The sequence below is a fragment of the Schistocerca gregaria genome, chromosome 8 (genome assembly GCF_023897955.1).
Source record: "Schistocerca gregaria isolate iqSchGreg1 chromosome 8, iqSchGreg1.2, whole genome shotgun sequence".
NCBI classification, from domain to species: Eukaryota; Metazoa; Arthropoda; class Insecta; order Orthoptera; family Acrididae; genus Schistocerca; species Schistocerca gregaria.
The window spans coordinates 16,924,840-16,949,965 of record NC_064927.1 but is presented as its reverse complement, the minus strand read 5'-3'; the positions used below and the strand labels follow the sequence as shown (position 1 = coordinate 16,949,965).

The 25,126-nt window shown below is 46.6% G+C and overlaps 5 non-coding genes across 5 annotated transcripts; all 5 read left to right on the top strand.

Annotated features, from left to right (window-relative positions):
- The first annotated feature begins 3,287 nt into the window (after positions 1-3,287).
- Positions 3,288-3,363, top strand: Trnak-cuu (transfer RNA lysine (anticodon CUU)). Its single transcript has one exon. It is a non-coding gene; the product is annotated as a tRNA-Lys (tRNA).
- Positions 3,364-4,739: 1,376 nt separating this feature from the next.
- Trnak-cuu (transfer RNA lysine (anticodon CUU)) lies at positions 4,740-4,812 on the top strand. The gene has a single exon. It is a non-coding gene; the product is annotated as a tRNA-Lys (tRNA).
- Positions 4,813-6,243: 1,431 nt separating this feature from the next.
- On the top strand, positions 6,244-6,316 carry Trnak-cuu (transfer RNA lysine (anticodon CUU)). The gene has a single exon. It is a non-coding gene; the product is annotated as a tRNA-Lys (tRNA).
- A 6,723-nt stretch (positions 6,317-13,039) lies between these two features.
- Trnak-cuu (transfer RNA lysine (anticodon CUU)) lies at positions 13,040-13,112 on the top strand. The gene has a single exon. It is a non-coding gene; the product is annotated as a tRNA-Lys (tRNA).
- A 1,425-nt stretch (positions 13,113-14,537) lies between these two features.
- Positions 14,538-14,610, top strand: Trnak-cuu (transfer RNA lysine (anticodon CUU)). Its single transcript has one exon. It is a non-coding gene; the product is annotated as a tRNA-Lys (tRNA).
- Positions 14,611-25,126: the final 10,516 nt, after the last annotated feature.

Below are 25,126 nucleotides of genomic sequence, written 5' to 3'. Positions count from 1 at the left end.
TTAAATGTCTCCTTGCTCGATGACCCTCACATCGAACCTCTAATACAGACGGCGTGGGACATTTGATTACGTTCTCTGCGATACTATCCGTCTAAGCTTCATTGGTGGATCCACTGTGTGAAGCCAAAACTACGTCGCACTTTAATGTCCTACAGTTATAATAGAGCGCGAGATCTGAAACTGACTTTTGAGTATTACTATTCGGTGCTTCGCGAACTTTATGATAATTCTACAATGACATGTGCCCACCTTTCTGAGATTCGGAAAATTAAGGCCAAGCTTCTTAGTATTAAGCGGCTTCAGATGGAAGGATTGAAGATTAAATCCAAACCACCGTCCACGTTAGCACATGAAATGACTTCTATGTACCATCTGTTTCGTCACCACAAGAACCGTCGACGTGTATTGATTGACGGCCTTATGGCAGCTGATGGTCGCCGGCTTACCTTACAGAATCAAATAACCCATGAACTTACCTGCTACTATGAGACGTTATATACTGCGGCTGATTCTGATCCGATTGATGTTGACGAGATTTTAACTGCTATCCCATCAGTTTTAACAGAGGACCATAATGCGAAATTTTTAGCTCCTTTTACTGCAGACGAAATTTCAGCTTTCATTGCTTGTTCAGCATCTCACAAATCTCCTGGTCCTGATGGCCTACCTAAGGAGTTTTTTGTTAGTTTTGGCCTATTATAGGGTCTGTTTTTACGGATATTGTGAATGAAATCTTGAATGGTGGCACAATTCCAGCCAATTTCAAGAGAGGTACGGTTGTCCTGATACCAAAATCTGCTGGTTTGAAGACAGCTAGTGACTTTCGTCCTTTAACCCTTTTAAATTTTGACTATAAGACGGCCGCTAGGGCTGTTAATGCACGTCTATCCCTCTTGCTTACACCTGTGATACCTCCTTGTCAAAGCTGCTTTCCAGGGCGCTCCATACTGACGTCTCTGGCGGGGTATCGTGATGTCGTGTCGATTGTCGCTGTCACCAATATTTCCTGTGCGCTTTTATTTGTTGATTTTAGTAAGGCCTTTGATCGTGTGTCCCATTCGTTTTTAGAGCTTCTGCTGCACCGGCTCGGTTTTAATGAACAGGCGCTGCTGGTACTTAAGAATATGACGACTGGCATTTCTGCTAAGATTGACATTAATGGCCAGCTGACAAAGGTCATTGATATTCAACGTGGCTTCCCGCAAGGTAGTCCTTTATCCATGACCCTTTATGCTCTCTCCCTTCAACCACTCCTCACACGTCTCAACTCGACACTTCGTGGTCTTACGATCTCTGGGGTTAACCAGACGGCAACGGCTTATGCTGATGATTTGGTTGTTTTGCTTCGTTCCACCGCAGAAGTGCCGCAGTTGAAAATGGAACTCGATAAATTTTCTGCGGCCTCAGGTTCTCGTATCAATCCCCGTAAAAGCAAGCTCCTGAATTTGCGGGGCTTTGAACGTGTGGTTGCTACGTGGGTTACAGCTGTTGAACACTATACACATTTAGGTATCTATCTTGAACGTTGTCCTCTCCGGATGGCTGCAAAAAATTGGCAAGTGGCCATTTCCAAGCTGCAAGGTGTTTTATTGGAACACTCATGGCGTTCGATACCGCTACTGCAAAAAAAGCGTGTATGAGACACTTATGTTTTATGTAAAGTATATTATATTGCTCAGCTGTTTCCGCTTCCCCGAATGCAGGGTGCAAAAATGGTCCAGCTTATTAACAGATATATTTGGCGGGGGCATATTTTTAAATTACGTTGTGATGTTCTTACGAAGCCGCGTCTTGAGGGCGGCTTGTCGTTCACCGATGTCCGTCTCAAGGCTGCTGCCCTTTATGTTAAGCGAACCCTCCATCTTTTATTATCTGAGTCCCCGACTGTTACTTCGCAATTATTCCATGTCGTTCGTCCTGCGAGCTTGTCACCGCCCATTAACGTTGGGCCTCTAAATGCGAAGCTACGGCATGTTCGGGACTTCTACATTGAGATTAGTTACCCAGACCTCCACTTACAACGTCGTCCTGTTATTACTACGCTAACCCTGCTTGACAAATGGCACCGGTCTTCTTCTTCCAACCCGATTGTTTTGCATTATACCAGTTTTAATTGGCGTAACATATGGACGAATATTAGCTTACCCGTTCATTCAACAGCTGTTGCGTCCCTATGGTATAAGGTAGTTAATCAGCTGATTCCTACGAACGAACGCCTTCATCGTATAGGTTTATGTGTCTCTCCGATTTGTCAAACGTGTGGTTGTGTTGATACACCCCAACACCGATTTACCTGCGCTGACCGTCATCGCATGTGGCACTGGCTTTACTCACCAGGAGCTCAGAATCGGCATTTAAGACTGATATTCTCTGCTGGCCGGACACGGTTTTTTATCCACGGACCAAGAACAACACCGTTATGTGGCTTCTTGGCCGTTACATTTTTGCAGTGGTTGATGATCATGGTATTACCGATTTTATTTCGTTTACTGGTTACATGCTTCATGAGTACTGGACGCAAAAGTCTTTCCCACACCTTAAGAGGGACTTTGCGAATATGCTTACTATTGTTTTCGAAAAGCAGGGAGTTGGTTAAGTTTCAATTTCTATTGATCGCTCCTGCGCCTGAATCATTAATGGAACCGGTATAGGGGCATACTGAGCTAACTTCATGACAGGGAAGACATTCTCGCTAGTTCTTAGGTACAATCTTGGCAGGAAGGCAAAATAACTCTTTGAATAGACAACGCTTCATAAGTCCCGTGTTCACATATAAGTATCATAAGGCGTCGGACTACGGATCTGAAGATTACAGGTTCGAATGCTGTCACGCTCGTGTTTTATCACTTCTGAAAAAGAAACATACCGTTTTAATGTAGCATTTGAGCAGTACGAAACCGTCTGAATGTTGCTGTTGACCATTTTCTGCTTGGAGATGCTCTTGAGCTTGAAACACACACTACAAGACCGGAGTTAACTAGCGAAATGGTCGGCAGAGTGCCGCCACCGCGAGTTTCCACTGGCACTTGCACATCTAAAACAACGTCGGAAAGTAACGCGTTCGCCTTTTGAGTCACATCAAGTATGAGTGTTAATTTTGACGCCACTAGCTCTGCAGGTTGTCATGCAATTCCTTACCTCTCAGAAATGATTATGAAATAAAAGTGAAGTACGTGACGAGTGTGGCGTTAGGAAAACATTCGGCAGCATGGAGAGATTCTGTATGGGACCACCCAACCCAAACGAGTACTGTGTGACGTGCTACCCTGCAAGTATTTACCGGAGCAGCCGCTCTAGCTCAGTCAGTAGAGCATGAGACTCTTAATCTCAGGGTCGTGGGTTCGAGCCCCACGCTGTGCGGAACGGAATTTTGTTCCGCTGCAGGTGTATATTACCGTTTTTCTGATTAACGTGATGTAATGGAAATAGCAACTTTAAACTTTGCCTACGTCTCTATCAGTCGCAAGGAAACTGTATTTGAAGGTGAAGGTGATTTTGTAGACATGTGTGAAAGACATGTTCTGAAATGCAAGTGTTGTTGTTTGGAGAGCACATCGGTTACGTGTCAGATGTGTAGCCAAGCAGTAATGGGTCGCCATTGCTGCAAATATTAGTCGGTAATATGAAGTGTTGTCAGCTGAAGTCTGATGATCCAGACGATCGTAAGGACGAAGTACGCAAAAGTACCACTAGGCCGCGCCTCTTTAGCTCAGTGGTAGAGCACTGGTATAGTAAACAAAGGGTCGTGAGTTCCATCCTCAAAACAATTAGCGACATGCCTTTTATTAAGAATTACTCTCAGATGTGATTAAGGCGAATGGAGCAGATAAAGCCTTTGCCAAAGCGGTACACCATAAGGTGGGACGAGGCAGTCTGAATTACATTTTATAGATGTATTTCTCACATATGTCAGAGTCTCTCGCGGTCCTCGTCGTCGTCGTCGTCGTCGTCGTCGCCGCCGCCGCCGCCGCTTCTGCAGAAGTAGCAAATGGCCACCATAGCAAATGCGGCGAGGGACGCCCTGCCTTCGATTCCGTATGCACAAAGTGTGTGGTCTTGTTTCCCAGTCTATATTTGGTCGGTCACGTAAGAGGTTGAATGTAACGAATGGGTGGGAAAGAGCAAGGGCAGCGGCTGTGTAGAACGAAAACTCAAATTATCAGGGGTGTGAGCGTTTCGAGATGAGTCATATACAAGTTGCACTTGGTCGTCAGTGACTGTGTGGCCTAATGGATAAGGCGTCGGACTTCGGATCTGAAGATTACAGGTTCGAATGCTGTCACGCTCGTGTTTTATCAGTTCTGAAAAAGAAACATACCGTTTTAATGTAGCATTTGAGCAGTACGAAACCGTCTGAATGTTGCTGTAGACCATTTTCTGCTTGGAGATGCTCTTGAGCTTGAAACACACATACAAGACCGGTGTTAACTAGCGAAATGGTCGGCAGAGTGCAATCACCGCGAGTTTCCACTGGCACTTGCACATCTAAAACAACGTCGGAAAGTAACTCGTTCGCCTTTTGAGTCACATCAAGTATGAGTGTTAATTTTGACGCCACTAGCTCTGCAGGTTGTCATGCAATTCCTTTACCTCTCAGAAATGATTATGAAATAAAAGTGAAGTACGTGACGAGTGTGACGTTAGGAAAATATTAGGCAGCATGGAGAGATTCTGTATGGGACCACCCAACCCAAACGAGTACTGTGTGAAGTGCTACCCGGGAAGTATTCACCGAAGCAGCCCGGCTAGCTAAGTCGGTAGAGCATGAGACTCTTAGTCTCAGGGTCGTGGGTTCGAGCCCCACCCTGGGCGGAAAGGAATTTTGTTCCGCTGCAGATGTAAATTACCGTTTTTCTGATTAACGTGATGTAATGGAAATAGCAACTTTAAAATTTGCCTACGTCTCTGTCAGTCGCAAGGAAACTGTATTTGAAGGTGAAGGCGATTTTGTAGACATGTGTGAAAGACATGTTCTGAAATGCAAGTGTTGTTGTTTGCAGAGGACATCGGTTACGTGTCAGATGTGTAGCCAAGCAGTAATGGGTCGCCATAGCTGCAAATATTAGTCGGTAATATGAAGTGTTGTCAGCTGAAGTCTGATGAACCAGACGACCGTAAGGACGAAGTACGCAAAAGAACTGCTAGACCGAGCCCCTTGAGCTCAGTGTTAGAGCACTGGACTAGTAAACCAAGGGTCGTGAGTTCCATCCTCAAAGAAAGAAGTCGAATTTAGGAAATCAGTTGCACCTCGTGGCCGTATAGCAAACAGTATCTGTGATGACGAACAATTAGCGACATGCCTTTTATTAAGAATTACTCTCAGATGTGATTAAGGCGAATGGCGCAGATAAAGCCTTTGCCAAAGCGGTACAGCATAAGGTGGGACGAGGCAGTCTGAATTAAATTTTATAGATGTATTTCTCACATATGTCAGAGCCTCTCGCGGTCGTCGTCGTCGTCGTCGCCGCCGCCGCTTCTGCAGAAGTAGCAAATGGCCATCGTGGCAAATGCGGCGAGGCACGCCCTGCCTTCGATTCCGTATGCACAAAGTGTGTGGTCTTGTTTCCCAGTCCATATTTGGTCGGTCACGTAAGAGGTTGAATGTAACGAATGGGTGGGAAAGAGCAAGGGCAGCGGCTGTGTAGAACGAAAACACAAATTATCAGGGGTGTGAGCGTTTCGAGATGAGTCATATACAAGTTGCACTTGGTCGTCAGTGACTGTGTGGCCTAATGGTTAAGGCGTCGGACTTCGGATCTGAAGATTACAGGTTCGAATGCTGTCACGCTCGTGTTTTATCAGTTCTGAAAAAGAAACATACCGTTTTAATGTAGCATTTGAGCAGTAAGAAACCGTCTGAATGTTGCTGTTGACCATTTTCTGCTTGGAGATGCTCTTGAGCTTGAAACACACACTACAAGACCGGTGATAACTAGCGAAATGGTCGGCAGAGTGCCGTCACCGCGAGTTTCCACTTGCACTTGCACATCTAAAACAACGTCGGAAAGTAACTCGTTCGCCTTTTGAGTCACATCAAGTATGAGTGTTAATTTTGACGCCACTAGCTCAGCAGGTTGTCATGCAATTCCTTTACCTCTCAGAAATGATTATGAAATAAAAGTGAAGTACGTGACGAGTGTGACGTTAGGAAAACATTAGGCAGCATGGAGTTTTTCTGTATGGGACCACCCAAACCAAACGAGTACTGTGTGACGTGCTCCCCGGCAAGTATTCACCGAAGCCGCCCGGCTAGCTCAGTCTGTAGAGCATGAGACTCTTAATCTCATGGTCGTGGGTTCGAGCCCCACGCTGGGCGGAACGGAATTTTGTTCCGCTGCAGATGTAAATTACCGTTTTTCTGATTAACGGGATGTAATGAAAATAGCAACTTTAAACTTTGCCTACGTCTCTGTCAGTCGCAAGGAAACTGTATTTGAAGGTGAAGGTGATTTTGTAGACATGTGTGAAAGACATGTTCTGAAATGCAAGTGTTGTTGTTTGGAGAGGACCTCGGTTACGTGTCAGATGTGTAGCCAAGCAGTAATGGGTCGCCATAGCTGCAAATATTAGTCGGTAATATGAAGTGTTGTCAGCTGAAGTCTGATGATCCAGACGACCGTAAGGACGAAGTACGCAAAAGTACCGCTAGGCCGCGCCTCTTTAGCTCAGTGGTCAGTCTGCCTGCGGCAGCGGTGGTGAGCGGACCGTCAGGGCCAGCGCGCTGTGGCAGGAAGTGTTTACGTCAGGCGGTGAGTCGCGTGCTTACAGCGTCTGCGTATTAGTATTCGTTCCGTTCTGTAGGATCTGATATGGAATTATGAATCCTAGTAACAGGAAAGATACCTTGAAGTTTACCTTTGATAGGAACTTTTCGAAACCAAATTCGTTTGAAGTTGAAGCTTGGTTAGAGGAAACAGCTAAGATAACTTTTGATGACTTTGTAGGGATAAATTTCTCTATCGTGACTAGTGTTGTTTATGTGAAATTAACGTCTTCTGAAATGTGTGACAGAATTGTGGAGTCCAGTGGAGGTGTACTGAAGTTTAAACATAGTGATGGTACCGTCAGTGACGTCAGCATTACGCATGCTGGACTGGGCATCCGAAAGGCACGTATTTTCGAACTCCCGTTTGAAATATCATCCGCGCAAATAAATTCTGCATTAACATCTTACAGGAGGGTCATTAACAATTTTGTGGAGCGTTGCTCCAAAGCCCACAAATTTCCGGTGCTTAACGGCGTCAGGCAGGTTCAGATCGATCTACAAAAGCACATACCTTCATATATTTACGTAGGTGGACATCGCGGAATTGTCATATATGATGGGCAGCCAAAAACGTGTGCCGGCTGTGGTGCGCCCGGCCACGTGCGCTCTGAATTTATACAAAGACGCGTGACGCAGATACCTGTCGGTGAAGCCGCTAGCCCCCCTGTGACGACGGCGCTGCCACTGACATACGTTGCCGCGGCTTCTGGTCTTCCACCCGCGACCCCGCCTGTAGATGCCCCTCGTTTGAATGATGTTTTTCCGATAACGTCAAAGAACCGAGTGCTGACCCGGCACCGCCGCTACCACACTCACAGATGGAGGTAACGACGGATGGCTCCCCAGTGGTTGATGCCACTGGTACTGAGGATGAAGCAGACGCTGTGTTCCCGGCGGATCAACCCCAGAGTCAACAGTCCACTTCGGATGTTGATGATACCGCGAACCCTAACAGGAAGCCTTCCAAAAAGAAGCGGAGACTTGCACATCAAGGAGCCAATCAGCTCGCCCCACAGCTCCGCGAAAAAGCGAAACGAATAAGCAGCCAAATGAGTCAGAACACTTCTGAACCCTCTGAAGTTGGTCTCCCTGCGTCTGGTCGAATGGACATTGATCCAGTAGTGTCTCCCCCTGTGAATCCACGACGGGTGGAAGATAGTGATACCTCGAGTAGAGTCGTTTTGCCGGATGCCCACGCTCAAGGAAACGCAGGATCGCTTTTGTCAGAGGCCACTCTCACTGGGAATTAGGCACAGGAAATGGAAGTCTTGGATGCGAGCAATGATGCGGCTGTCATGCGGACCATTGAGACGGAATCTTCGGCACCCCCCACAGAGCAGCATACACCAACCGTACCGGGAAGTACAGGAACTCCGACTGACGCGCTTGGCCTCAATTTCGTTAGCCATCCTTCTAAGACTGTCTAATTAATAGTATGTGCCTTCCCCCATGAACGAGCCCCAGGCCTATAAAATTGCCACGTTAAATATCAATAAGATACAGTCGTACTGGCGGCTCCGTAATTCACAAGATTTTGTATACGCAGCGGATATCGATATTCTGTTACTTCAAGAAGTCGCTGCGATTGAACTTGACCGAATAACTGGTTATACTACTCTCTCCAATTCCGGGAGCGGTGCGAATTTAGGGACAGCGATTCTGTTAAAAGAAGGGATTGTAGCGACCGACGCAGAAAAACTGCCTGATCATAGAGGGATCGCTGTCACTTTCAATCGGACGCGCATAATCAATTTTTACGCCCCGTCCGGCAGTAGCAATAGGCGTGCTAGGGCTGAGTTCTTCACAAGCGCCATAGTCCCACTTTTTAGGGGAACCTACGATCGTATAATTTTTGCGGGTGACTTCAATTGCGTCTTAAGTCCAAAAGACCAGACGCCTAATTTTAACAAATCTGGAGAACTAGAACATATCGTCCAAGAAATGAACCTCATTGACACATGGGAGCATACGCACGGAGCGGCACCTGGGTTCACCCATGTCACGAACCACTCTGCAAGCCGGCTAGACAGAATCTATGTATCGGCGTGTATGAAGACTCAAGTCCTCCATTCCGAAGTTTGGCCCACAATTTTTTCCGATCATGCCGCATATATTTGTACTGTTAAGCAAGCATGGCACATTTCGCGGCAGAGGTTTCTGGAAACTTAACAATGCTTTCCTTAACGATGTTGACTGTCACCGTGTCTTTAACGAAACATGGGAGGCATGTGAACGACGGGTTGCACAGTATGCCTCCGTTACTGAATGGTGGATAACACATGCCAAACCAACTTTATCAAAAATGTTTAAACGCTACGCTCGGGACAAATCCTGGTGGCAACGGCAAACATCTGAGTTTTATTTTACTTGTCTCAGGGAGCTCTACCAGTCCGATGTGACTGTACCTGAAAATTTTATGCAGATTAAAAAAATTAAGGCAAAATTATTAAAACTTCAGCGGCAGCAGGCAGAAGGCTTTCAAATAAGGTCCAGGCCCCAGAATGTGATAGACGACGAAATGACATCCATGTTTCACGTCATTCGTGAAAATAAGAGGGGGCGGCGGAGATTAATAACTCGTCTTCAGTTGAGTGAAGGCGTTGCGCTCACGCGGCAACAAGACATACGGACTGCACTTCACAATCACCTGGCAGATCTGCTGGCAACGACACATACCGACGATGGAACTCACGATGAATTACTCAATAACTTGCAAAGGACTTTGGGTGCTGCTGAAGTCGAAACTCTCATGCGAGAAATTGATGAAGACGAATTTGATTCTGCGCTATCACGAAGTCGGAAAAATAAATCGCCGGGACCTGACGGTCTCACTGCCGAATTTTATCTTACTTTCCGCGACAAATTAAAGCCCAAGTTGTTGAGTATGTTTAATGACATTTTACGGCCTGATTTTAATGTTCCTCAGGCTCTCGTGGAAGGCATCATGGTTTTAATCCCTAAACGCCCAATGTGCAGTTCTGTTGATGATTTTCGGCCGCTTACTTTACTGAACAGTTACTACAAAATTTTAGTACGTATTATTTCTAATAGATTGAAAATGTTGATAAATACTGTCATTGGTCAGTACCAGACCAGTGTAGGTGTCGGTAGGACGATCTTCCAAAATTTGTCTCAATACAGGGACGTCATAGCCATTGCAGATGCGTGCAAGATACGGTGTGCGCTAGTTTCCCTTGACTTTTCAAAGGCATTCGACAGAGTAAACCATCAGTTTCTCATCCGGACGATGCATGCCATGGGATTTCCACTACGTTTTATCAATCTTATACATGAGCTCCTTCATAAAGGAGTAACTCGACTCATGGTGAATGGCCAGCTGAGCGCATCGAATAATATTACTAATTCAGTGCACCAGGGATGCCCTATGTCAATGGCCTTGTTTGCCATTGCCATTGAGCCTTTGCTTGTCCCCTTGACACAGCGTCTACAAGGATTAACCATCCACGGCTTTAAGATTGTTTGTACTGCATATGCGGATGACGTCGGATTTTTGGTCATGGACGAAGGTGAAGTCGAGGAAGCCCTTCAGATCGTCTAAAACTACGAACTTGTTGCGGGTGCGAAGTTGAATGCCAGGAAATCTGGCATTATGAACATAGGACGCGGCATCTCGCTGCACCATCACGGTCAGTTGCAACTACTTTCTAAAATGAAATGCCTTGGTATTGAGTACAGGAGCAACATACAGCACACAATTGCGGTGAACTATAGGAATCTCCTGGCAAGTATGCGTGCTTGCATGCAGACCCACTACCTAAGGAGCCTTGATGAACTGCAGAAAGTCACCTTCGCTAATGTCTACCTCACCTCAAAGATTAACTACGTTGCACAAGTACTGCCCATGCAACACAGGAGACAGCGAAGCGAATGATGTCCGCTCTAGGCCATTTTGTCACACGTGGACACATTTTTAAAGTCAAGTACGATCCGCTCACTCTCTCCACGACGGATGGAGGCTTAAATTTAACAGATGTTCGTTCCAAGTCACGAGCATTGTACGTATGCACCACCTACAAACGGTGGAGGTCGTTACCGAACAGTCTAACGGCTCACTTGTTAACTGAAATAGCGCCGGCCTGCCTGCAGCCTCCCGTCTCTGTTCAACATATTTCGCCTGCGCTGACTCACTTTAAGAGCTTTTTCATTGAGTTCAGTTACGTACGGTCAACTCTCCCAGAAAATGAGCTTTCCGTGGTGAAGTTAGTTTATAATAAACTACTGGCAACCAAGAACAGGAACAACATCGAACACAAATACCCCAATCATCGCTGGCCAGTGATATGGAAAAACATACATAGCCGTGATTTACCAACGTCAGTGAAAGCCTCTTGGTACAGGGTCGTGAACCGTAAAATAAGTACCAATTCACGACTTCATGCTCTACATTTGGCTGACTCACCTTTGTGCCTTACGTGCAATTTGCCTGATACTGATGAACATCGTTTTCTGTGCACCACTGTCCAAGCAGTTTGGCCATGCATTCGCCGAAAACTGGCTACGATTATGAGGACTTCCCAGCTTTGTATTAAACCTGAAGATTTCCTGTATCCGGATTCAGTGCCGTACCCAAACACCAAACGGAACTCTGTCAATTGGTTGAAGGGTCATTATGTTCATTATTTACAGACGCAAGAACCCAAGAGTGAGGCGGCGTTCTGTCTTTACCTGGCATTACAGTTTCACATACTTTCACAGACGAGACATTACAGGAAACGATATGCGAATTTTTTAGAAGTCGTTCTTCGATGAAAGAAGTATTTTTTTTCTTTCCTTCACTCTACATTGCTTTGTTTTTTTTCTTTTCTTCTTCAAATGTCACAGTGACGTATACTGAACAGTGATACGACAAGGACTATTTTATTTTCTTCTGTTTTTCTAGAGGACCAGAGTTCCTTGTTTCATTTTCTATTAAAAAAAATAAAAATAAATAAAGATAAATAAGTAAATTATAATAAAAAATAAACGATTATAAAAGTTGATAAACAAACCAACAATACAACGAAAGCACTAAAAAGAACAACAAACAACAGAAAGAGTGTTGCAGACCAGAAGTAGGGGATTGCTGCCTGGGGTGAAGTATGGTGGGGACTTCGTGGGCCCTCTCGCCGCTACGGTAGCCGTGAAGGCCCAGGACAACTCTCTGAACATGGAATACAACACACGCACCAAAAAAAAAAAAGTGGTAGAGCACTGATCTAGTAAACCAAGGGTCATGAGTTCCATCCTCGAAGGAGGAAGTCGAATTTTGGAAATCAGTTGCGCGTCGTGGCCGTATAGCAAACAGTATCTGTGATGACGAGCAATTAGCGACATGCTTTTTATTAAGAATTACTCTCAGATGTGATTAAGGCGAATGGCGCAGATAAAGCATTTCCAAAGCGGTACAGCATAAGGTGCGACGAGGCAGTCTGAATTACATTTTATAGATGTATTTCTCACATATGTCAGAGCCTCTCGCCGTCGTCGTCGTCGTCGTCGCCGCTTCTGCAGAAGTAGGGTATGGCCATCGTAGCAAATGCGGCGAGGGACGCCCTGCCTTCGATTCCAAATGCACAAAGTGTGTGGTCTTGTTTCCCAGTCTATATTTGGTCGGTCACGTAAGAGGTTGAATGTAACGAATGGGTGGGAAAGAGAAAAGGGCAGCGGCTGTGTAGAACGAAAACACAAATCGTCAGGGGAGTGAGCGTTTCGAGATGAGTCATATACAAGTTGCCCTTGGTCGTCAGTGACCTTGTGGCCTAATGGATAAGGCGTCGGACTTAGGATCTGAAGATTAAAGGTTCGAATATTGTCATGCACGTGTTTTATCAGTTCTGAAAAAGAAACATACCGTTTTAATGTAGCAATTGAGCAGTACGAAACCGTCTGAATGTTGCTGTTGACCATTTTCTGCTTGGAGATGCTCTTGAGCTTGAAACACACACAACAAGACCGGTGTTAACTAACGAAATGGTCGGCAGAGTGCCGTCACCACGACTTTTCACTGGCACTTGCACATCTAAAACAACGTCGGAAAGTAACTCGTGCTCCTTTTGAGTCACATCAAGTATGAGTGTTAATTTTGACGCCACTAGCTCTGCAGGTTGTCATGCAATACCTTTACCTCTCAGAAATGATTATGAAATAAAAGTGAAGTACGTGACGAGTGTGGCGTTAGGAAAACATTAGGCAGCATGGAGAGATTCTGCATGGGACCACCCAACATAAACGAGTACTGTGTGACATGCTACCCGGCAAGTATTCACCGAAGCTGCCTGGCTAGCTCAGTCGCTAGAGCGTGAGACTCTTAATCTCAGAGTCGTGGGTTCCAGCCCCACGCTCGGCGGAACGGAATTTTGTTCCGCTGCAGATGTAAATTACCGTTTTTCTGATTAACGGCATGTAATGGAAATAGCAACTTTAAACTTTGCCTACGTCTCTGTCAGTCGCAAGGAAACTGTATTTGAAGGTGAAGGTGATTTTGTAGACATGTGTGAAAGACATGTTCTGAAATGCAAGTGTTGTTGTTTGGAGAGGACATCGGTTACGTATCAGATGTGTAGCCAAGCAGTAATGGGTCGCCATAGCTGCAAATATTAGTCGGTAATATGAAGTGTTGTCAGCTGAAGTCTGATGATCCAGACGACCGTAAGGACGAAGTACGCAAATGTACTGCCAGGCCGCGCCCATTTAGCTCAGTGGTAGAGCACTGGACTAGTAAACCAAGGGTCGTGAGTTCCATCCTCAAAGGAAGAAGTCGAATTTTGGAAATAAGTTGCGCGTCGTGGCCGTATAGCAAACAGTATCTGTGATGACGGACAATTAGCGACATGCCTTTTCTTAAGAATTACTCTCAGATGTGATTAAGGCGAATGGCGCAGATAAAGCCTTTGCCAAAGCGGTACAGCATAAGATGGGACGAGACAGTCTGATTTACATTTTATAGATGTATTTCTCACATATGTCAGAGCCTCTCGCGGTTGACGTCGTCGTCGCCGCCGCCGCTTCAGCAGAAGTAGCAAATGGCCATCGTGGCAAATGTGGCGAGGCAAGTCCTGCCTTCGATTCCGTATGCACAAAGTGTGTGGTCTTGTTTCCCAGTCTATATTTGGTCGGTCACGTAAGAGGTTGAATGTAACGAATGGGTGGGAAAGAGCAAGGGCAGCGGCTGTGTAGAACGAAAACACAATTTATCAGGGGTGTGAACGCTTCGAGATGAGTCATATACAAGTTGCACTTGGTCGTCAGTGACTGTGTGGCCTAATGGATAATGCGTCGGACATCGGATCTGAAGATTACAGGTTCGAATGCTGTCACGCTCGTGTTTTATCAGTTCAAAAAAAGAAACATATTGTTTTAATGCAGCATTTGAGCAGTACGAAACCGTCTGAATGTTGCTGTTGACCATTTTCTGCTTGGAGATGCTCTTGAGCTTGAAACACACACTACAAGACCGGTGTTAACTAGCGAAATGGTCGGCAGAGTGCCGTCACCGCGAGTTTCAACTGGCACTTGCACATCTAAAACAACGGCGGAATGTAACTCGTTCGCCTTTAGAGTCACATCAAGTATGAGTGTTAAATTTGACGCCACTAGCGCTGCAGGTTGTCATGCAATTCCTTTACCTCTCAGAAATGATTATGAAATAAAAGTGAAGTACGTGACGAGTGTGACGTTAGGAAAACATTAGGCAGCATGGAGAGATTCTGTATGGGACCACCCAACCCAAACGAGTACTGTGTGACGTGCCCGGCAAGTATTCACCGAAGCAGCCCGGCTAGCTCAGTCGGTAGAGCATGACACTCTTAATCTCAGGGTCGTGGGTTCGAGCCCCACGCTAGGCGTAACGGAATTTTTTTCCGCTGCAGATGTAAATTACCGTTTTTCTGATTAACGTTATGTAATGGAAATAGCAACTTTAAACTTTGCCTACGTCTCTGTCAGTCGCAAGGAAACTGTATTTGAAGGTGAAGGTGATTTTGTAGACATGTGTGAAAGACATGTTTTGAAATGCAAGTGTTGTTGTTTGGAGAGGACATCGGTTACGTGTCAGATGTGTAGCCAAGCAGTAATGGGTCGCCATAGCTGCAAATATTAGTCGGTAATATGAAGTGTCGTCAGCTGAAGTCTGATGATCCAGACGACCGTAAGGACGAAGTACGCAAATGTACTGCCAGGCCGCGCCCATTTAGCTCAGTGGTAGAGCACTGGACTAGTAAACCAAGGGTCGTGAGTTCCATCCTCAAAGGAAGAAGTCGAATTTTGGAAATAAGTTGCGCGTCGTGGCCGTATAGCAAACAGTATCTGTGATGACGGACAATTAGCGACATGCCTTTTATTAAGAATTACTCTCAGATGTGATTAAGGCGAATGGCGCAGATAAAGCCTTTGCCAAAGCGGTACAGCATAAGATGGGACGAGACAGTCTGATTTACATTTTATAGATGTATTTCTCACATATGTCAGAGCCTCTCGCGGTTGACGTCGTCGTCGCCGCCGCCGCTTCAGCAGAAGTAGCAAATGGCCATTGTGGCAAATGTGGCGAGGCAAGTCCTGCCTTCGATTCCGTATGCACAAAGTGTGTGGTCTTGTTTCCCAGTCTATATTTGGTCGGTCACGTAAGAGGTTGAATGTAACGAATGGGTGGGAAAGAGCAAGGGCAGCGGCTGTGTAGAACGAAAACACAATTTATCAGGGGTGTGAACGCTTCGAGATGAGTCATATACAAGTTGCACTTGGTCGTCAGTGACTGTGTGGCCTAATGGATAAGGCGTCGGACATCGGATCTGAAGATTACAGGTTCGAATGCTGTCAGGCTCGTTTTTTATCAGTTCAAAAAAAGAAACATACCGTTTTAATGCAGCATTTGAGCAGTACGAAACCGTCTGAATGTTGCTGTTGACCATTTTCTGCTTGGAGATGCTCTTGAGCTTGAAACACACACTACAAGACCGGTGTTAACTAGCGAAATGGTCGGCAGAGTGCCGTCACCGCGAGTTTCAACTGGCACTTGCACATCTAAAACAACGTCGGAAAGTAACTCGTTCGCCTTTAGAGTCACATCAAGTATGAGTGTTAAATTTGACGCCACTAGCGCTGCAGGTTGTCATGCAATTCCTTTACCTCTCAGAAATGATTATGAAATAAAAGTGAAGTACGTGACGAGTGTGACGTTAGGAAAACATTAGGCAGCATGGAGAGATTCTGTATGGGACCACCCAACCCAAACGAGTACTGTGTGACGTGCTGCCCGGCAAGTATTCACCGAAGCAGGCCGGCTAGCTCAATCGGTAGAGCATGAGACTCTAAATCTCAGTGTCGTTGGTTCGAGCCCCACCCTGGGTGGAACGGAATTTTGTTCCGCTGCAGATGTAAATTACCGTTTTTCTGATTAACGTGATGTAATGGAAATAACAACTTTAAACTTTGCCTACGTCTCTGTCAGTCGCAAGGAAACTGTATTTGAAGGTGAAGGTGATTTTGTAGACATGTGTGAAAGACATGTTCTGAAATGCAAGTGTTGTTGTTTGGAGAGGACATCGGTTACGTGTCAGATGTGTAGCCAAGCAGTAATGGGTCGCCATAGCTGCAAATATTAGTCGGTAATATGAAGTGTTGTCAGCTGAAGTCTGATGATCCAGACGACCGTAAGGACGAAGTACGCAAAAGTACCGCTAGGCCGCCCCCATTTAGCTCAGTGGTAGAGTACTGGACTAGTAAACCAAGGGTCGTGAGTTCCATCCTCAAAGGAAGAAGTCGAATTTTGGAAATCAGTTGCGCGTCGTGGACGTATAGCTAACAGTATCTGTGATGACGAACAATTAGCGACATGCCTTTAATTAAGAATTACTCTCAGATGTGATTAAGGCGAATGGCGCAGATAAAGCCTTTGCCAAAGCGGTACAGCATAAGGTGGGACGAGGCAGTCTGAATTACATTTTATAGATGTATTTCTCACATATGGCAGAGCCTCTCGCTGTCTTCGTCGTCGTCGCCGCCGCCGCATCTGCAGAAGTAGCAAATGGCCATCGTGGCAAATGCGGCGAGGCACGCCCTGCCTTCGATTCCGTATGCACAAAGTGTGTGGTCTTGTTTCCCAGTCTATATTTGGTCGGTCACGTAAGAGGTTGAATGTAACGAATGGGTGGGAAAGAGCAAGGGCAGCGGCTGTGTAGAACGAAAACACAAATTATCAGGGGTGTGAGCGTTTAGAGATGAGTCATATACAAGTTGCACTTGGTCGTCAGTGACTGTGTGGCCTAATGGATAAGGCGTCGGACTTCGGATCTGAAGATTACAGGTTCGAATGCTGTCACACTCGTGTTTTATCAGTTCTGAAAAAGAAACATACCGTTTTAATGTAGCATTTGAGCAGTACGAAACCGTCTGAATGTTGCTGTTGACCATTTTCTGCTTGGAGATGCTCTTGAGCTTGAAACACACACTACAAGACCGGTGTTAACTAGCGAAATGGTCGGCAGAGTGCCGTCACCGCGAGTTTCCACTGGCACTTGCACATCTAAAACAACGTCGGAAAGTAACTCGTTCGCCTTTTGAGTCACATCAAGTATGAGTGTTAATTTTGACGCCACTAGCTCTGCAGGTTGTCATGCAATTCCTTTACCTCTCAGAAATGATTATGAAATAAAAGTGAAGTACGTGACGAGTGTGACGTTAGGAAAAACATTAGGCAGCATGGAGAGATTCTGTATGGGACCACCCAACCCAAACGAGTACTGTGTGACGTGCTGCCCGGCAAGTATTCACCGAAGCAGCCCGGCTACCTCCGTCGGTAGAGCATGAGAGTCTTAATATCAGGGTCGTGGGTTCGAGCCCCACGCTGGGCGGAACGGAATTTTGTTCCGCTGCAGATGTAAATTACCGTTTTTCTGATTAACGTGATGTAATGGCAATAGCAACTTTAAACTTTGCCTACGTCTCTGTCAGTCGCAAGGAAACTGTATTTGAAGGTGAAGGTGATTTTGTAGACATGTGTGAAAGACATGTTCTGAAATGGAAGTGTTGTTGTTTGGAGAGGACATCGGTTATGTGTCAGATGTGTAGCCAAGCAGTAATGGGTCGCCATAGCTGCAAATATTAGTCGGTAATATGAAGTGTTGTCAGATGAAGTCTGATGATCCAGACGAGCGTAAGGACGAAGTACGCAAAAGTACCGCTAGGCCGCACCCCTTTAGCTCAGTGGTAGAGCACTGAACTAGTAAACCAAGGGTCGTGAGTTCCATCCTCAAAGGAAGAAGTCGAATTTTGGAAATCAGTTGCGCGTCGTGGCCGTATAGCAAACAGTATCTGTGATGACGAACAATTAGCGACATGCCTTTTATTAAGAATTACTCTCAGATGTGATTAAGGTGAATGGCGCAGATAAAGCCTTTTTTTTTATTTTTTAAAAAATACTTTATTTCAACTACAATAATAGTTATACTTAATAACCCACTCCCTTAGTTGATTAGTGGGCCTGTATTATTATACAATGATTGTTACAAATATGCAGCTCTTAATTCTAACTTGTAAGTGAGCTACAGGTGTTACACAATGATTGGCATTACTAATATTATTGTCTATACCTACAATTAAATACCACTTCTTATCTCTGAGTTCTAACATCTGCAGCGTCACATATATGCCAGCAGAGAGTATAAACCTACTGATAATTGCCTTGCTCTTCGAGCTAAACCCGAAGAGCATGCCCCTGGCACTGGGCAGGCCAAGATGTTATTTCGCTGCAGTTTCCTAAACGTAAATATCCTAGTCTAATTCCTACAAACTAGGCTTATCCTAAGTCAAATCCGGTGCTTTCCATTTTGGTAAAGTTGACCCCTACTCCCCCTATTCCTGCACGCGGCGGATCCCAACTATGGTGGATAGTCGGCCAGTCCGCGCACAGGCGGTATGGGAACAGGGATCTAGACGAAATCGGTGTATATTTCTGAGTTTATGTTAATTCATGTCCCTCAGATATTCCATCAACACCTTACGTGATACCTCGTTTGCCAGAGTGTTAAGCAGTTGAAAGGTATCTTCGCGTCTCAGAAGTTGGTATGTGTCTTGGTTTGGTAGTCTATCTCGGAGTGTGGCTGCAACATCATTGAAGAGATGACACTCGTAGATCACATGTTCAGGAGTACCTTCCGGGAAGCCACAGTCACACGCGGGCGTTGCCTTCTTCCCAAACCGACATAGGTATGTCGGGTAGGGTCCATGTCCAGTGAGAAAGTGGAACAATCCCCTTGTTGGCTCAAAATACTTCATTTGCAAGCGTTCCCTCACGTCCGGAATGAACTGAAAAGTTCTACGTCCGGTTTCCTCCGTTTCCCAAGTCCCCTGCCATAATTCTTCTCCCCTTTTCATAATTTCCGTCTTATTTGCCACCCTCACCCCCATAATCTCTTCAATTTTACCTAGATTCCCCTTTTTTGCCCAATACCAGGCTGCTTGCTCCCTTATCTTTATATCTAGTGGGCAGAGCCCCGTTATGACTAACAGGGCCCCCCCTGGAGACGTTCTATAAGCCCCCACAGACCGTAATATCATACTTCTTTGCACCCTTCTCACTGCCATGGCAGGCACAACCCTCGTGAGTCTGTGCGCCCAGACTCCCGAGCCGTAACCCACCACTGAGGTTAAGATACTATTATGATATAGTTTAATGAGGTGTGGAGGGAGGTGAAATCTTTTATGTCCTATGGAAATGAGGTTATTTAGAATTTGTAGGGCCTTTTGGGTTACGGTTTCAATGTGCCTCCCGAAGTTCCATTTCTCATCAATGATGACTCCTAAGTATCGTGTGTCACGTCTTCGTAATACTGGTGAACCGTCGATTCTGACTGTCGGGTTCCTGGTTAGTTGTCCTTTCAGCAGTAAGTAAGTTGTCTTACTTGGTGAGACTGTCATTTTGGTGGTGTGGCACCACTGTTGAAGTTTGTCTATGGCCCTTTCTATCTTAGGTTCAATGTCTTCTCGGCTCCGGCCACCGACCAACAGGAGGAGGTCATCTGCGTAGGCTATCACCTCTAGCACATCCTCGCATTGTTGTAGATTGTCCAATAAAGGCTCCATATGGATGTCCCAAAAAAGCGGTCCAAGGACCGATCCCTGGGGACATCCTTTCGTGATCACTTTACTAACTCTCTCGCTAGAGGATGATAGCCAGACCTCTCGTTCCTCGCAATAGCTCCTCAGGCAACCATATAGCGGCCCTGGACACTCTTTCTCCCGCAAGCAGGAGAAGAGCGAAGGCCACCACAGGTTGTCAAAGGCGCCACTGATGTCCACCATGATGCCCACCAAGTATTTATGCGGGGTTGAGCCGCAGACCTCGGCTGCTAGGGCGATTGCATCAGATGCCGATCGCCCCGGCCTGAAACCGAATTGCCTGCTGCTCATCCCGCACAAAACTCTGTGTGCCGCCAGTCTGTCAGCCAGCAACTTCTCTAATATTTTACCAAGCAAGTCCAACAGGCAGATTGGCCTGTATGACTTCACTTCCGCTGGATCTTTATCTTGTCCTTTCTTTATAATGACAACATTTGCCTTTTTCCATCTCCTTGGGAACTGTTGTTGCCTTAGGCATTCATTGTATAAATGCGTTAATGGCGCAACCAGCTGGGGGGCCAGGAATTGCACCACCTCCGCCACAATGCCATCTGGCCCAGGAGCTTTCCCTCTTTTGAGAGATTTTATGTGGGCCGCCACCTCCTCTTCCCAGAAGGGGTAGACCGCTGCATCGTTGTTATATTGCACTTGATCCTCCTCTCGCAGTTGCCGCTGTGCTTCAGTTTCCCCGTCCGCATAGTCATCAGGCAACAGGGACTGGAGGAGGAACCCAGCAGTTTCCTGCCAGGACTCCGTCATCCCGCCCCTGTGCCTGACAGTTGATAGCTCCATAGGAGAGCGGATCTTTTCCCTCACTAACTTGTAGGGAAGTCCCCATGGATCCAGCACAAGTTGACTGAGCACATAGCATTCCCAGCTCCGTGTCCTGACCTCGCGTAGTTCCTTTTGGAACTGTTGCTTGGCCTCCCTATACCGCAAGTGCCATCTTTGTTTCTCCTGCCAGACGACACTGCGCTGGTAGTACCTCCTAAGCCTTCTGACAGACTGACGCAATTCCTCTAGTTCAGGCGTCCATGGTGACGTAGAGGCCGCCATGGCCCTCCTCCTGGTTGGTACAGCAGCCCTCACCGCTCTAGTTATGGCGGTCACTATGTCGTCAGTTCTGTCGTTTACGTCTATATCTTGTTGTGCGTCCCCTCCCGGTATAGGAGGAATGTCGCACTCCCTCGCTAGCCGCTCCCAATCTGCTCTATTAAAGTTATATTGCAATTCCCACCCCATGGCCCAGCGGCACTCTCTATCCCCTATGGTGAAAGTTGTTAAGTTATGGTCGCTTGTGGTGGCATTCCCTATTACCTTCCAATTTTGGAGTATGTTTGTAACATTCGGTGTTGTTAGAGTTATGTCAATATTTGTCCCTTGTCTTCCTCCCGCCGTGTAGGTAGGAGGATTGCCCGGCCTATTAGCCACCACAAGTTGTGTTGCCATAATAAATTCTTCTACCTTCTCACCATTTGCATCTCGTGTGCCACTGTACCACAGGGGGGATTTGGCATTTATGTCAGCTGCAATTATCAACTTTCTCCCCCGCAACGCCGTGGTCACTCTCGTTAGGTGATCTAAGTGTGTTTCAATATTATCACTGTACTGAAAGTACATGTTTATTATGAAGACGATTCCAGTTGGGGATTGCAACTCCACGACGTTGCAGTGGGTAGTTGTGAATTGAGAGAGCGTGGTGACTCTCAGGAGCTTATTTGTTATTATTATCGCCGCTTTCGGGACTTTTCCTTTACTAATTATCTGCCATGTTGCGGCAGCAAAAGCGACCTTTCCAGCTTGGGAGTACGGCTCCTGTAGACAGAGCACATCCAATCTCCTCTCCTCCACCTCCCTTCGGAGTTCCTGCATTACGAGTCGGCTGTTATGTGTATTTAGTTGTCCTATGTTAAGCTTTGTCATCAAGGGAAGTATGTATGTATGCGGTCATTTGGCCAGGTTTTAGACCAGTCAAATGCAATTCTTCCATTGGCTAGAACTGCCTGCTCGTAAATGTCGTCTAAGTTGAATTTCTCCCCTCTCCTTTCGAAGACTTTTCGTAGCAGGTCCCGCAGGGCTCCGAAGTCGGTGGGGAGATTCACTGATTTTAGTTGGATTCTGTCAACAGCCTCCATCACCGAGAAGGTTACCCTTCTTCCTTCTTCATGTCCTACACGAACCACATGTCTCAGGGCTGTGGTCAGGGTAGCCGGCTGTTCAAGTCTTGCTAGCTGCATAGTATATTCTAAATTAGGGTAGACCCTCACAGGATCCACAGGTGGCAATCTGACCACTCGAGTACTCTGTTCAGTGGAATTTATGCTGGAGCTAGTTACTTCATTTTCTTGAATCCGTTTCTCATGCTTGTTCTGTTTCTTTTCAGAGACTGTTATGGCCGCAGGATGCCCTTGCCGTTTCTGATGTTTTATCGGCTCTGCTCCTCGGCTTTCAGAGGAGGGAGCTGCTGCTATAGGGAGATCTGTTTGTATTGCTATGTTCACCCATTGAGGCTCAGTTTGAATGGCTATATCTGTTGTTTTAGGTTTTCCGGCGCCCGTAAGCGACCTCAGAAATAACTTGAATTTACTTGCCCTCATAGCGTCCCTCCTCCTCTTGCTCGGGGATTTATGCTTCGGCATCCTGTTCGGTATGCCGAGTTCAGCCATAATCAGTTCTGGAGATTAATCTTTGTTCCAACATTCTGTATGTTGGGCAATTCCGACCTACAGCTCCGCAAGACTTCTTCCCTCTGCTTTTGCATGGTATGCAGATTTGTGTACCTTTACAGTCCTTGTGATTATGGCCACTTTCTCCGCACTTGGTGCACGCCGGCTCCCTGGTGCACAGCCTGAGAATGTGGTCCAGGTCACCACAGTTGTGGCAACGAGGTACCACGACATAGTCTCTGGTGTTGATGGCATGGAAGCCAACATAGATCCTGCCCATTGTTGTGATGTTCTTCCACATCTGTGCTGTCACTTCAGCGACATGATGTACAACATCACGACCTCGTGGACCCGTTTTAAATCTAAGTTTAAAACAATTATTAAATTCGTCAACGCTTAGATGCTCAAAATTTTGTGCTCTGATTGTCTCTGACAGCTCTTCGTTCGTCATAATAGATGGCACGTCATAAAGTATGACGAGAGGATTTCTTTTTCTTGGTGGCTCACATTTCACCACTGAGTTCAGCTTTTGGTTCTTCAACAGCTTTTCTTTATCCTCTTCCGAGGCAACTTCTACGATGACTGAGTTCCTACTCGGTTTGATTCTCTTTATCTTTCTTTTTTCCTTCACAGGGTCCACGGTTTTCGTGAATAACTCCTGTATTTTCTTTATGCTTGTGTCTTCTCCAGGAAGTGTTCTCAAAAAGACTGACGTATCTGGCCTCTTAATTACCTTATTTATTGTCTCTCTGGTGGTGTTGGGCTTGGTGGGAGCTTGCGCTGCCCCTGCCGCCCAAGTTTTCACTGGCTGCTTTCTTAGTCTATTGTTTTCTTTTACTAGTTCTTCTAGCCTACATTCTAGTTTTGCATGGACAATGGCCCAAGCTGCCAATTCATTTTTAATGGCTGACATTCCGGCTTGGCTGATCTTGCCATTTTTTACAGATTGCTCCATGAGCGTAGTTATTCTGGCAAGTCTTTGCATAACTGACTCATTCTCGACCTGTCCCAGCTCGTCCTGAGGAGAGGGATCAGGCACAGTAGACGCACGTGGAGGCGCACTCGAATCACTCGTATCTGTCGTCGCCATGATTTACGAGTGATATAAAAAAGGTGGGAGCCCGTCTCTTACCCCGGACCGGCTCCTCTGGCATGGGGGGGGGGGGGGGGGGGGGACTTCTTGCAGCTCGCCCACCGACCTCGCCCCAAGGTCAAGGGCCCTCTCGAACTGCCGGGTTCAGCGCGCCGTTGCCAGCGCACTGGTCCCCATCGATGGCTCCGTCATCGGCGATTTCACGCGACGCTCCTCGGCAACTGCAACCCGCACTCCGGAGAGGCGGATGCACCTCTCGCCCTTCGCCGCCTACTAGCGCGAGTTTCCACCCTTCAGCCAAGGACCCACTCCTACTCCGGTGGCGGGCCGGTCCCCCAGACGTTCGGCGGTCTGGACCCAGTTAACCTGGCCCAGGCAGTGTCACCACCTCCTGGGTTTGGCAGAACACGCCCCGGTTACCCAGGGGCGCGGCGAAGCGCCCTTGCCGACTAGCGCCGCGATCCCACGCCGACGAGCGAAGTCGCCGGCATGCAGGGCTCCTGCTGGTCTGGGCCCTGCGAACAGAAAGGGACAGATGTTCGTCCCTCGACACAGCTCCCCCTGTGCCACGCACCCTTCGCTTTCGCATCGGGTTGGGTCGCCTTTGCCAAAGCGGTACAGCATAAGGTGGGACGAGGCAGTCTGAATTACATTTTATAGATGTATTTCTCACATATGTCAGAGCCTCTCGCGGTCGTCGTCGTCGTCGCCGCCGCCGCTTCTGCAGAAGTAGCAAATGGCCATCGTGGCAAATGCGGCGAGGCACGCCCTGCCTTCGATTCCGTATGCACAAAGTGTGTGGTCTTGTTTCCCAGTCTATATTTGTTCGGTCACGTAAGAGGTTGAATGTAACGAATGGGTGGGAAAGAGCAAGGGCAGCGGCTGTGTAGAACGAAAACACAAATTATCAGGGGTGTGAGCGTTTAGAGATGAGTCATATACATGTTGCACTTAGTTGTCAGTGACTCTGTGGCCTAATGGATAAGGCGTCGGACTTCGGATGTGAAGATTACAGGTTCGAATGCTGTCACGCTCGTGTTTTATCAGTTCTGAAAAAGAAACATACCGTTTTAATGTAGCATTTGAGCAGTACGAAACCGTCTGAATGTTGCTGTTGACCATTTTCTGCTTGGAGATGCTCTTGAGCTTGAAACACACACTACAAGACCGGTGTTAACTAGCGAAATGGTCGGCAGAGTGCCGTCACTGCGAGATTCCACAGGCACTTGCACATCTAAAACAACGTCGGAAAGTAACTCGTTCGCCTTTTGAGTCACATCAAGTATGAGTGTTAATTTTGACGCCACTAGCTCTGCAGGTTGTCATGCAATTCCTTTACCTCTCAGAAATGATTATGAAATAAAAGTGAAGTACGTGACGAGTGTGACGTTAGGAAAACATTAGGCAGCATGTAGGGATTCTGTATGCGACCACCCAACCCAAACGAGTACTGTGTGACGTGCTGCCCGGCAACTATTCACCGAAAAA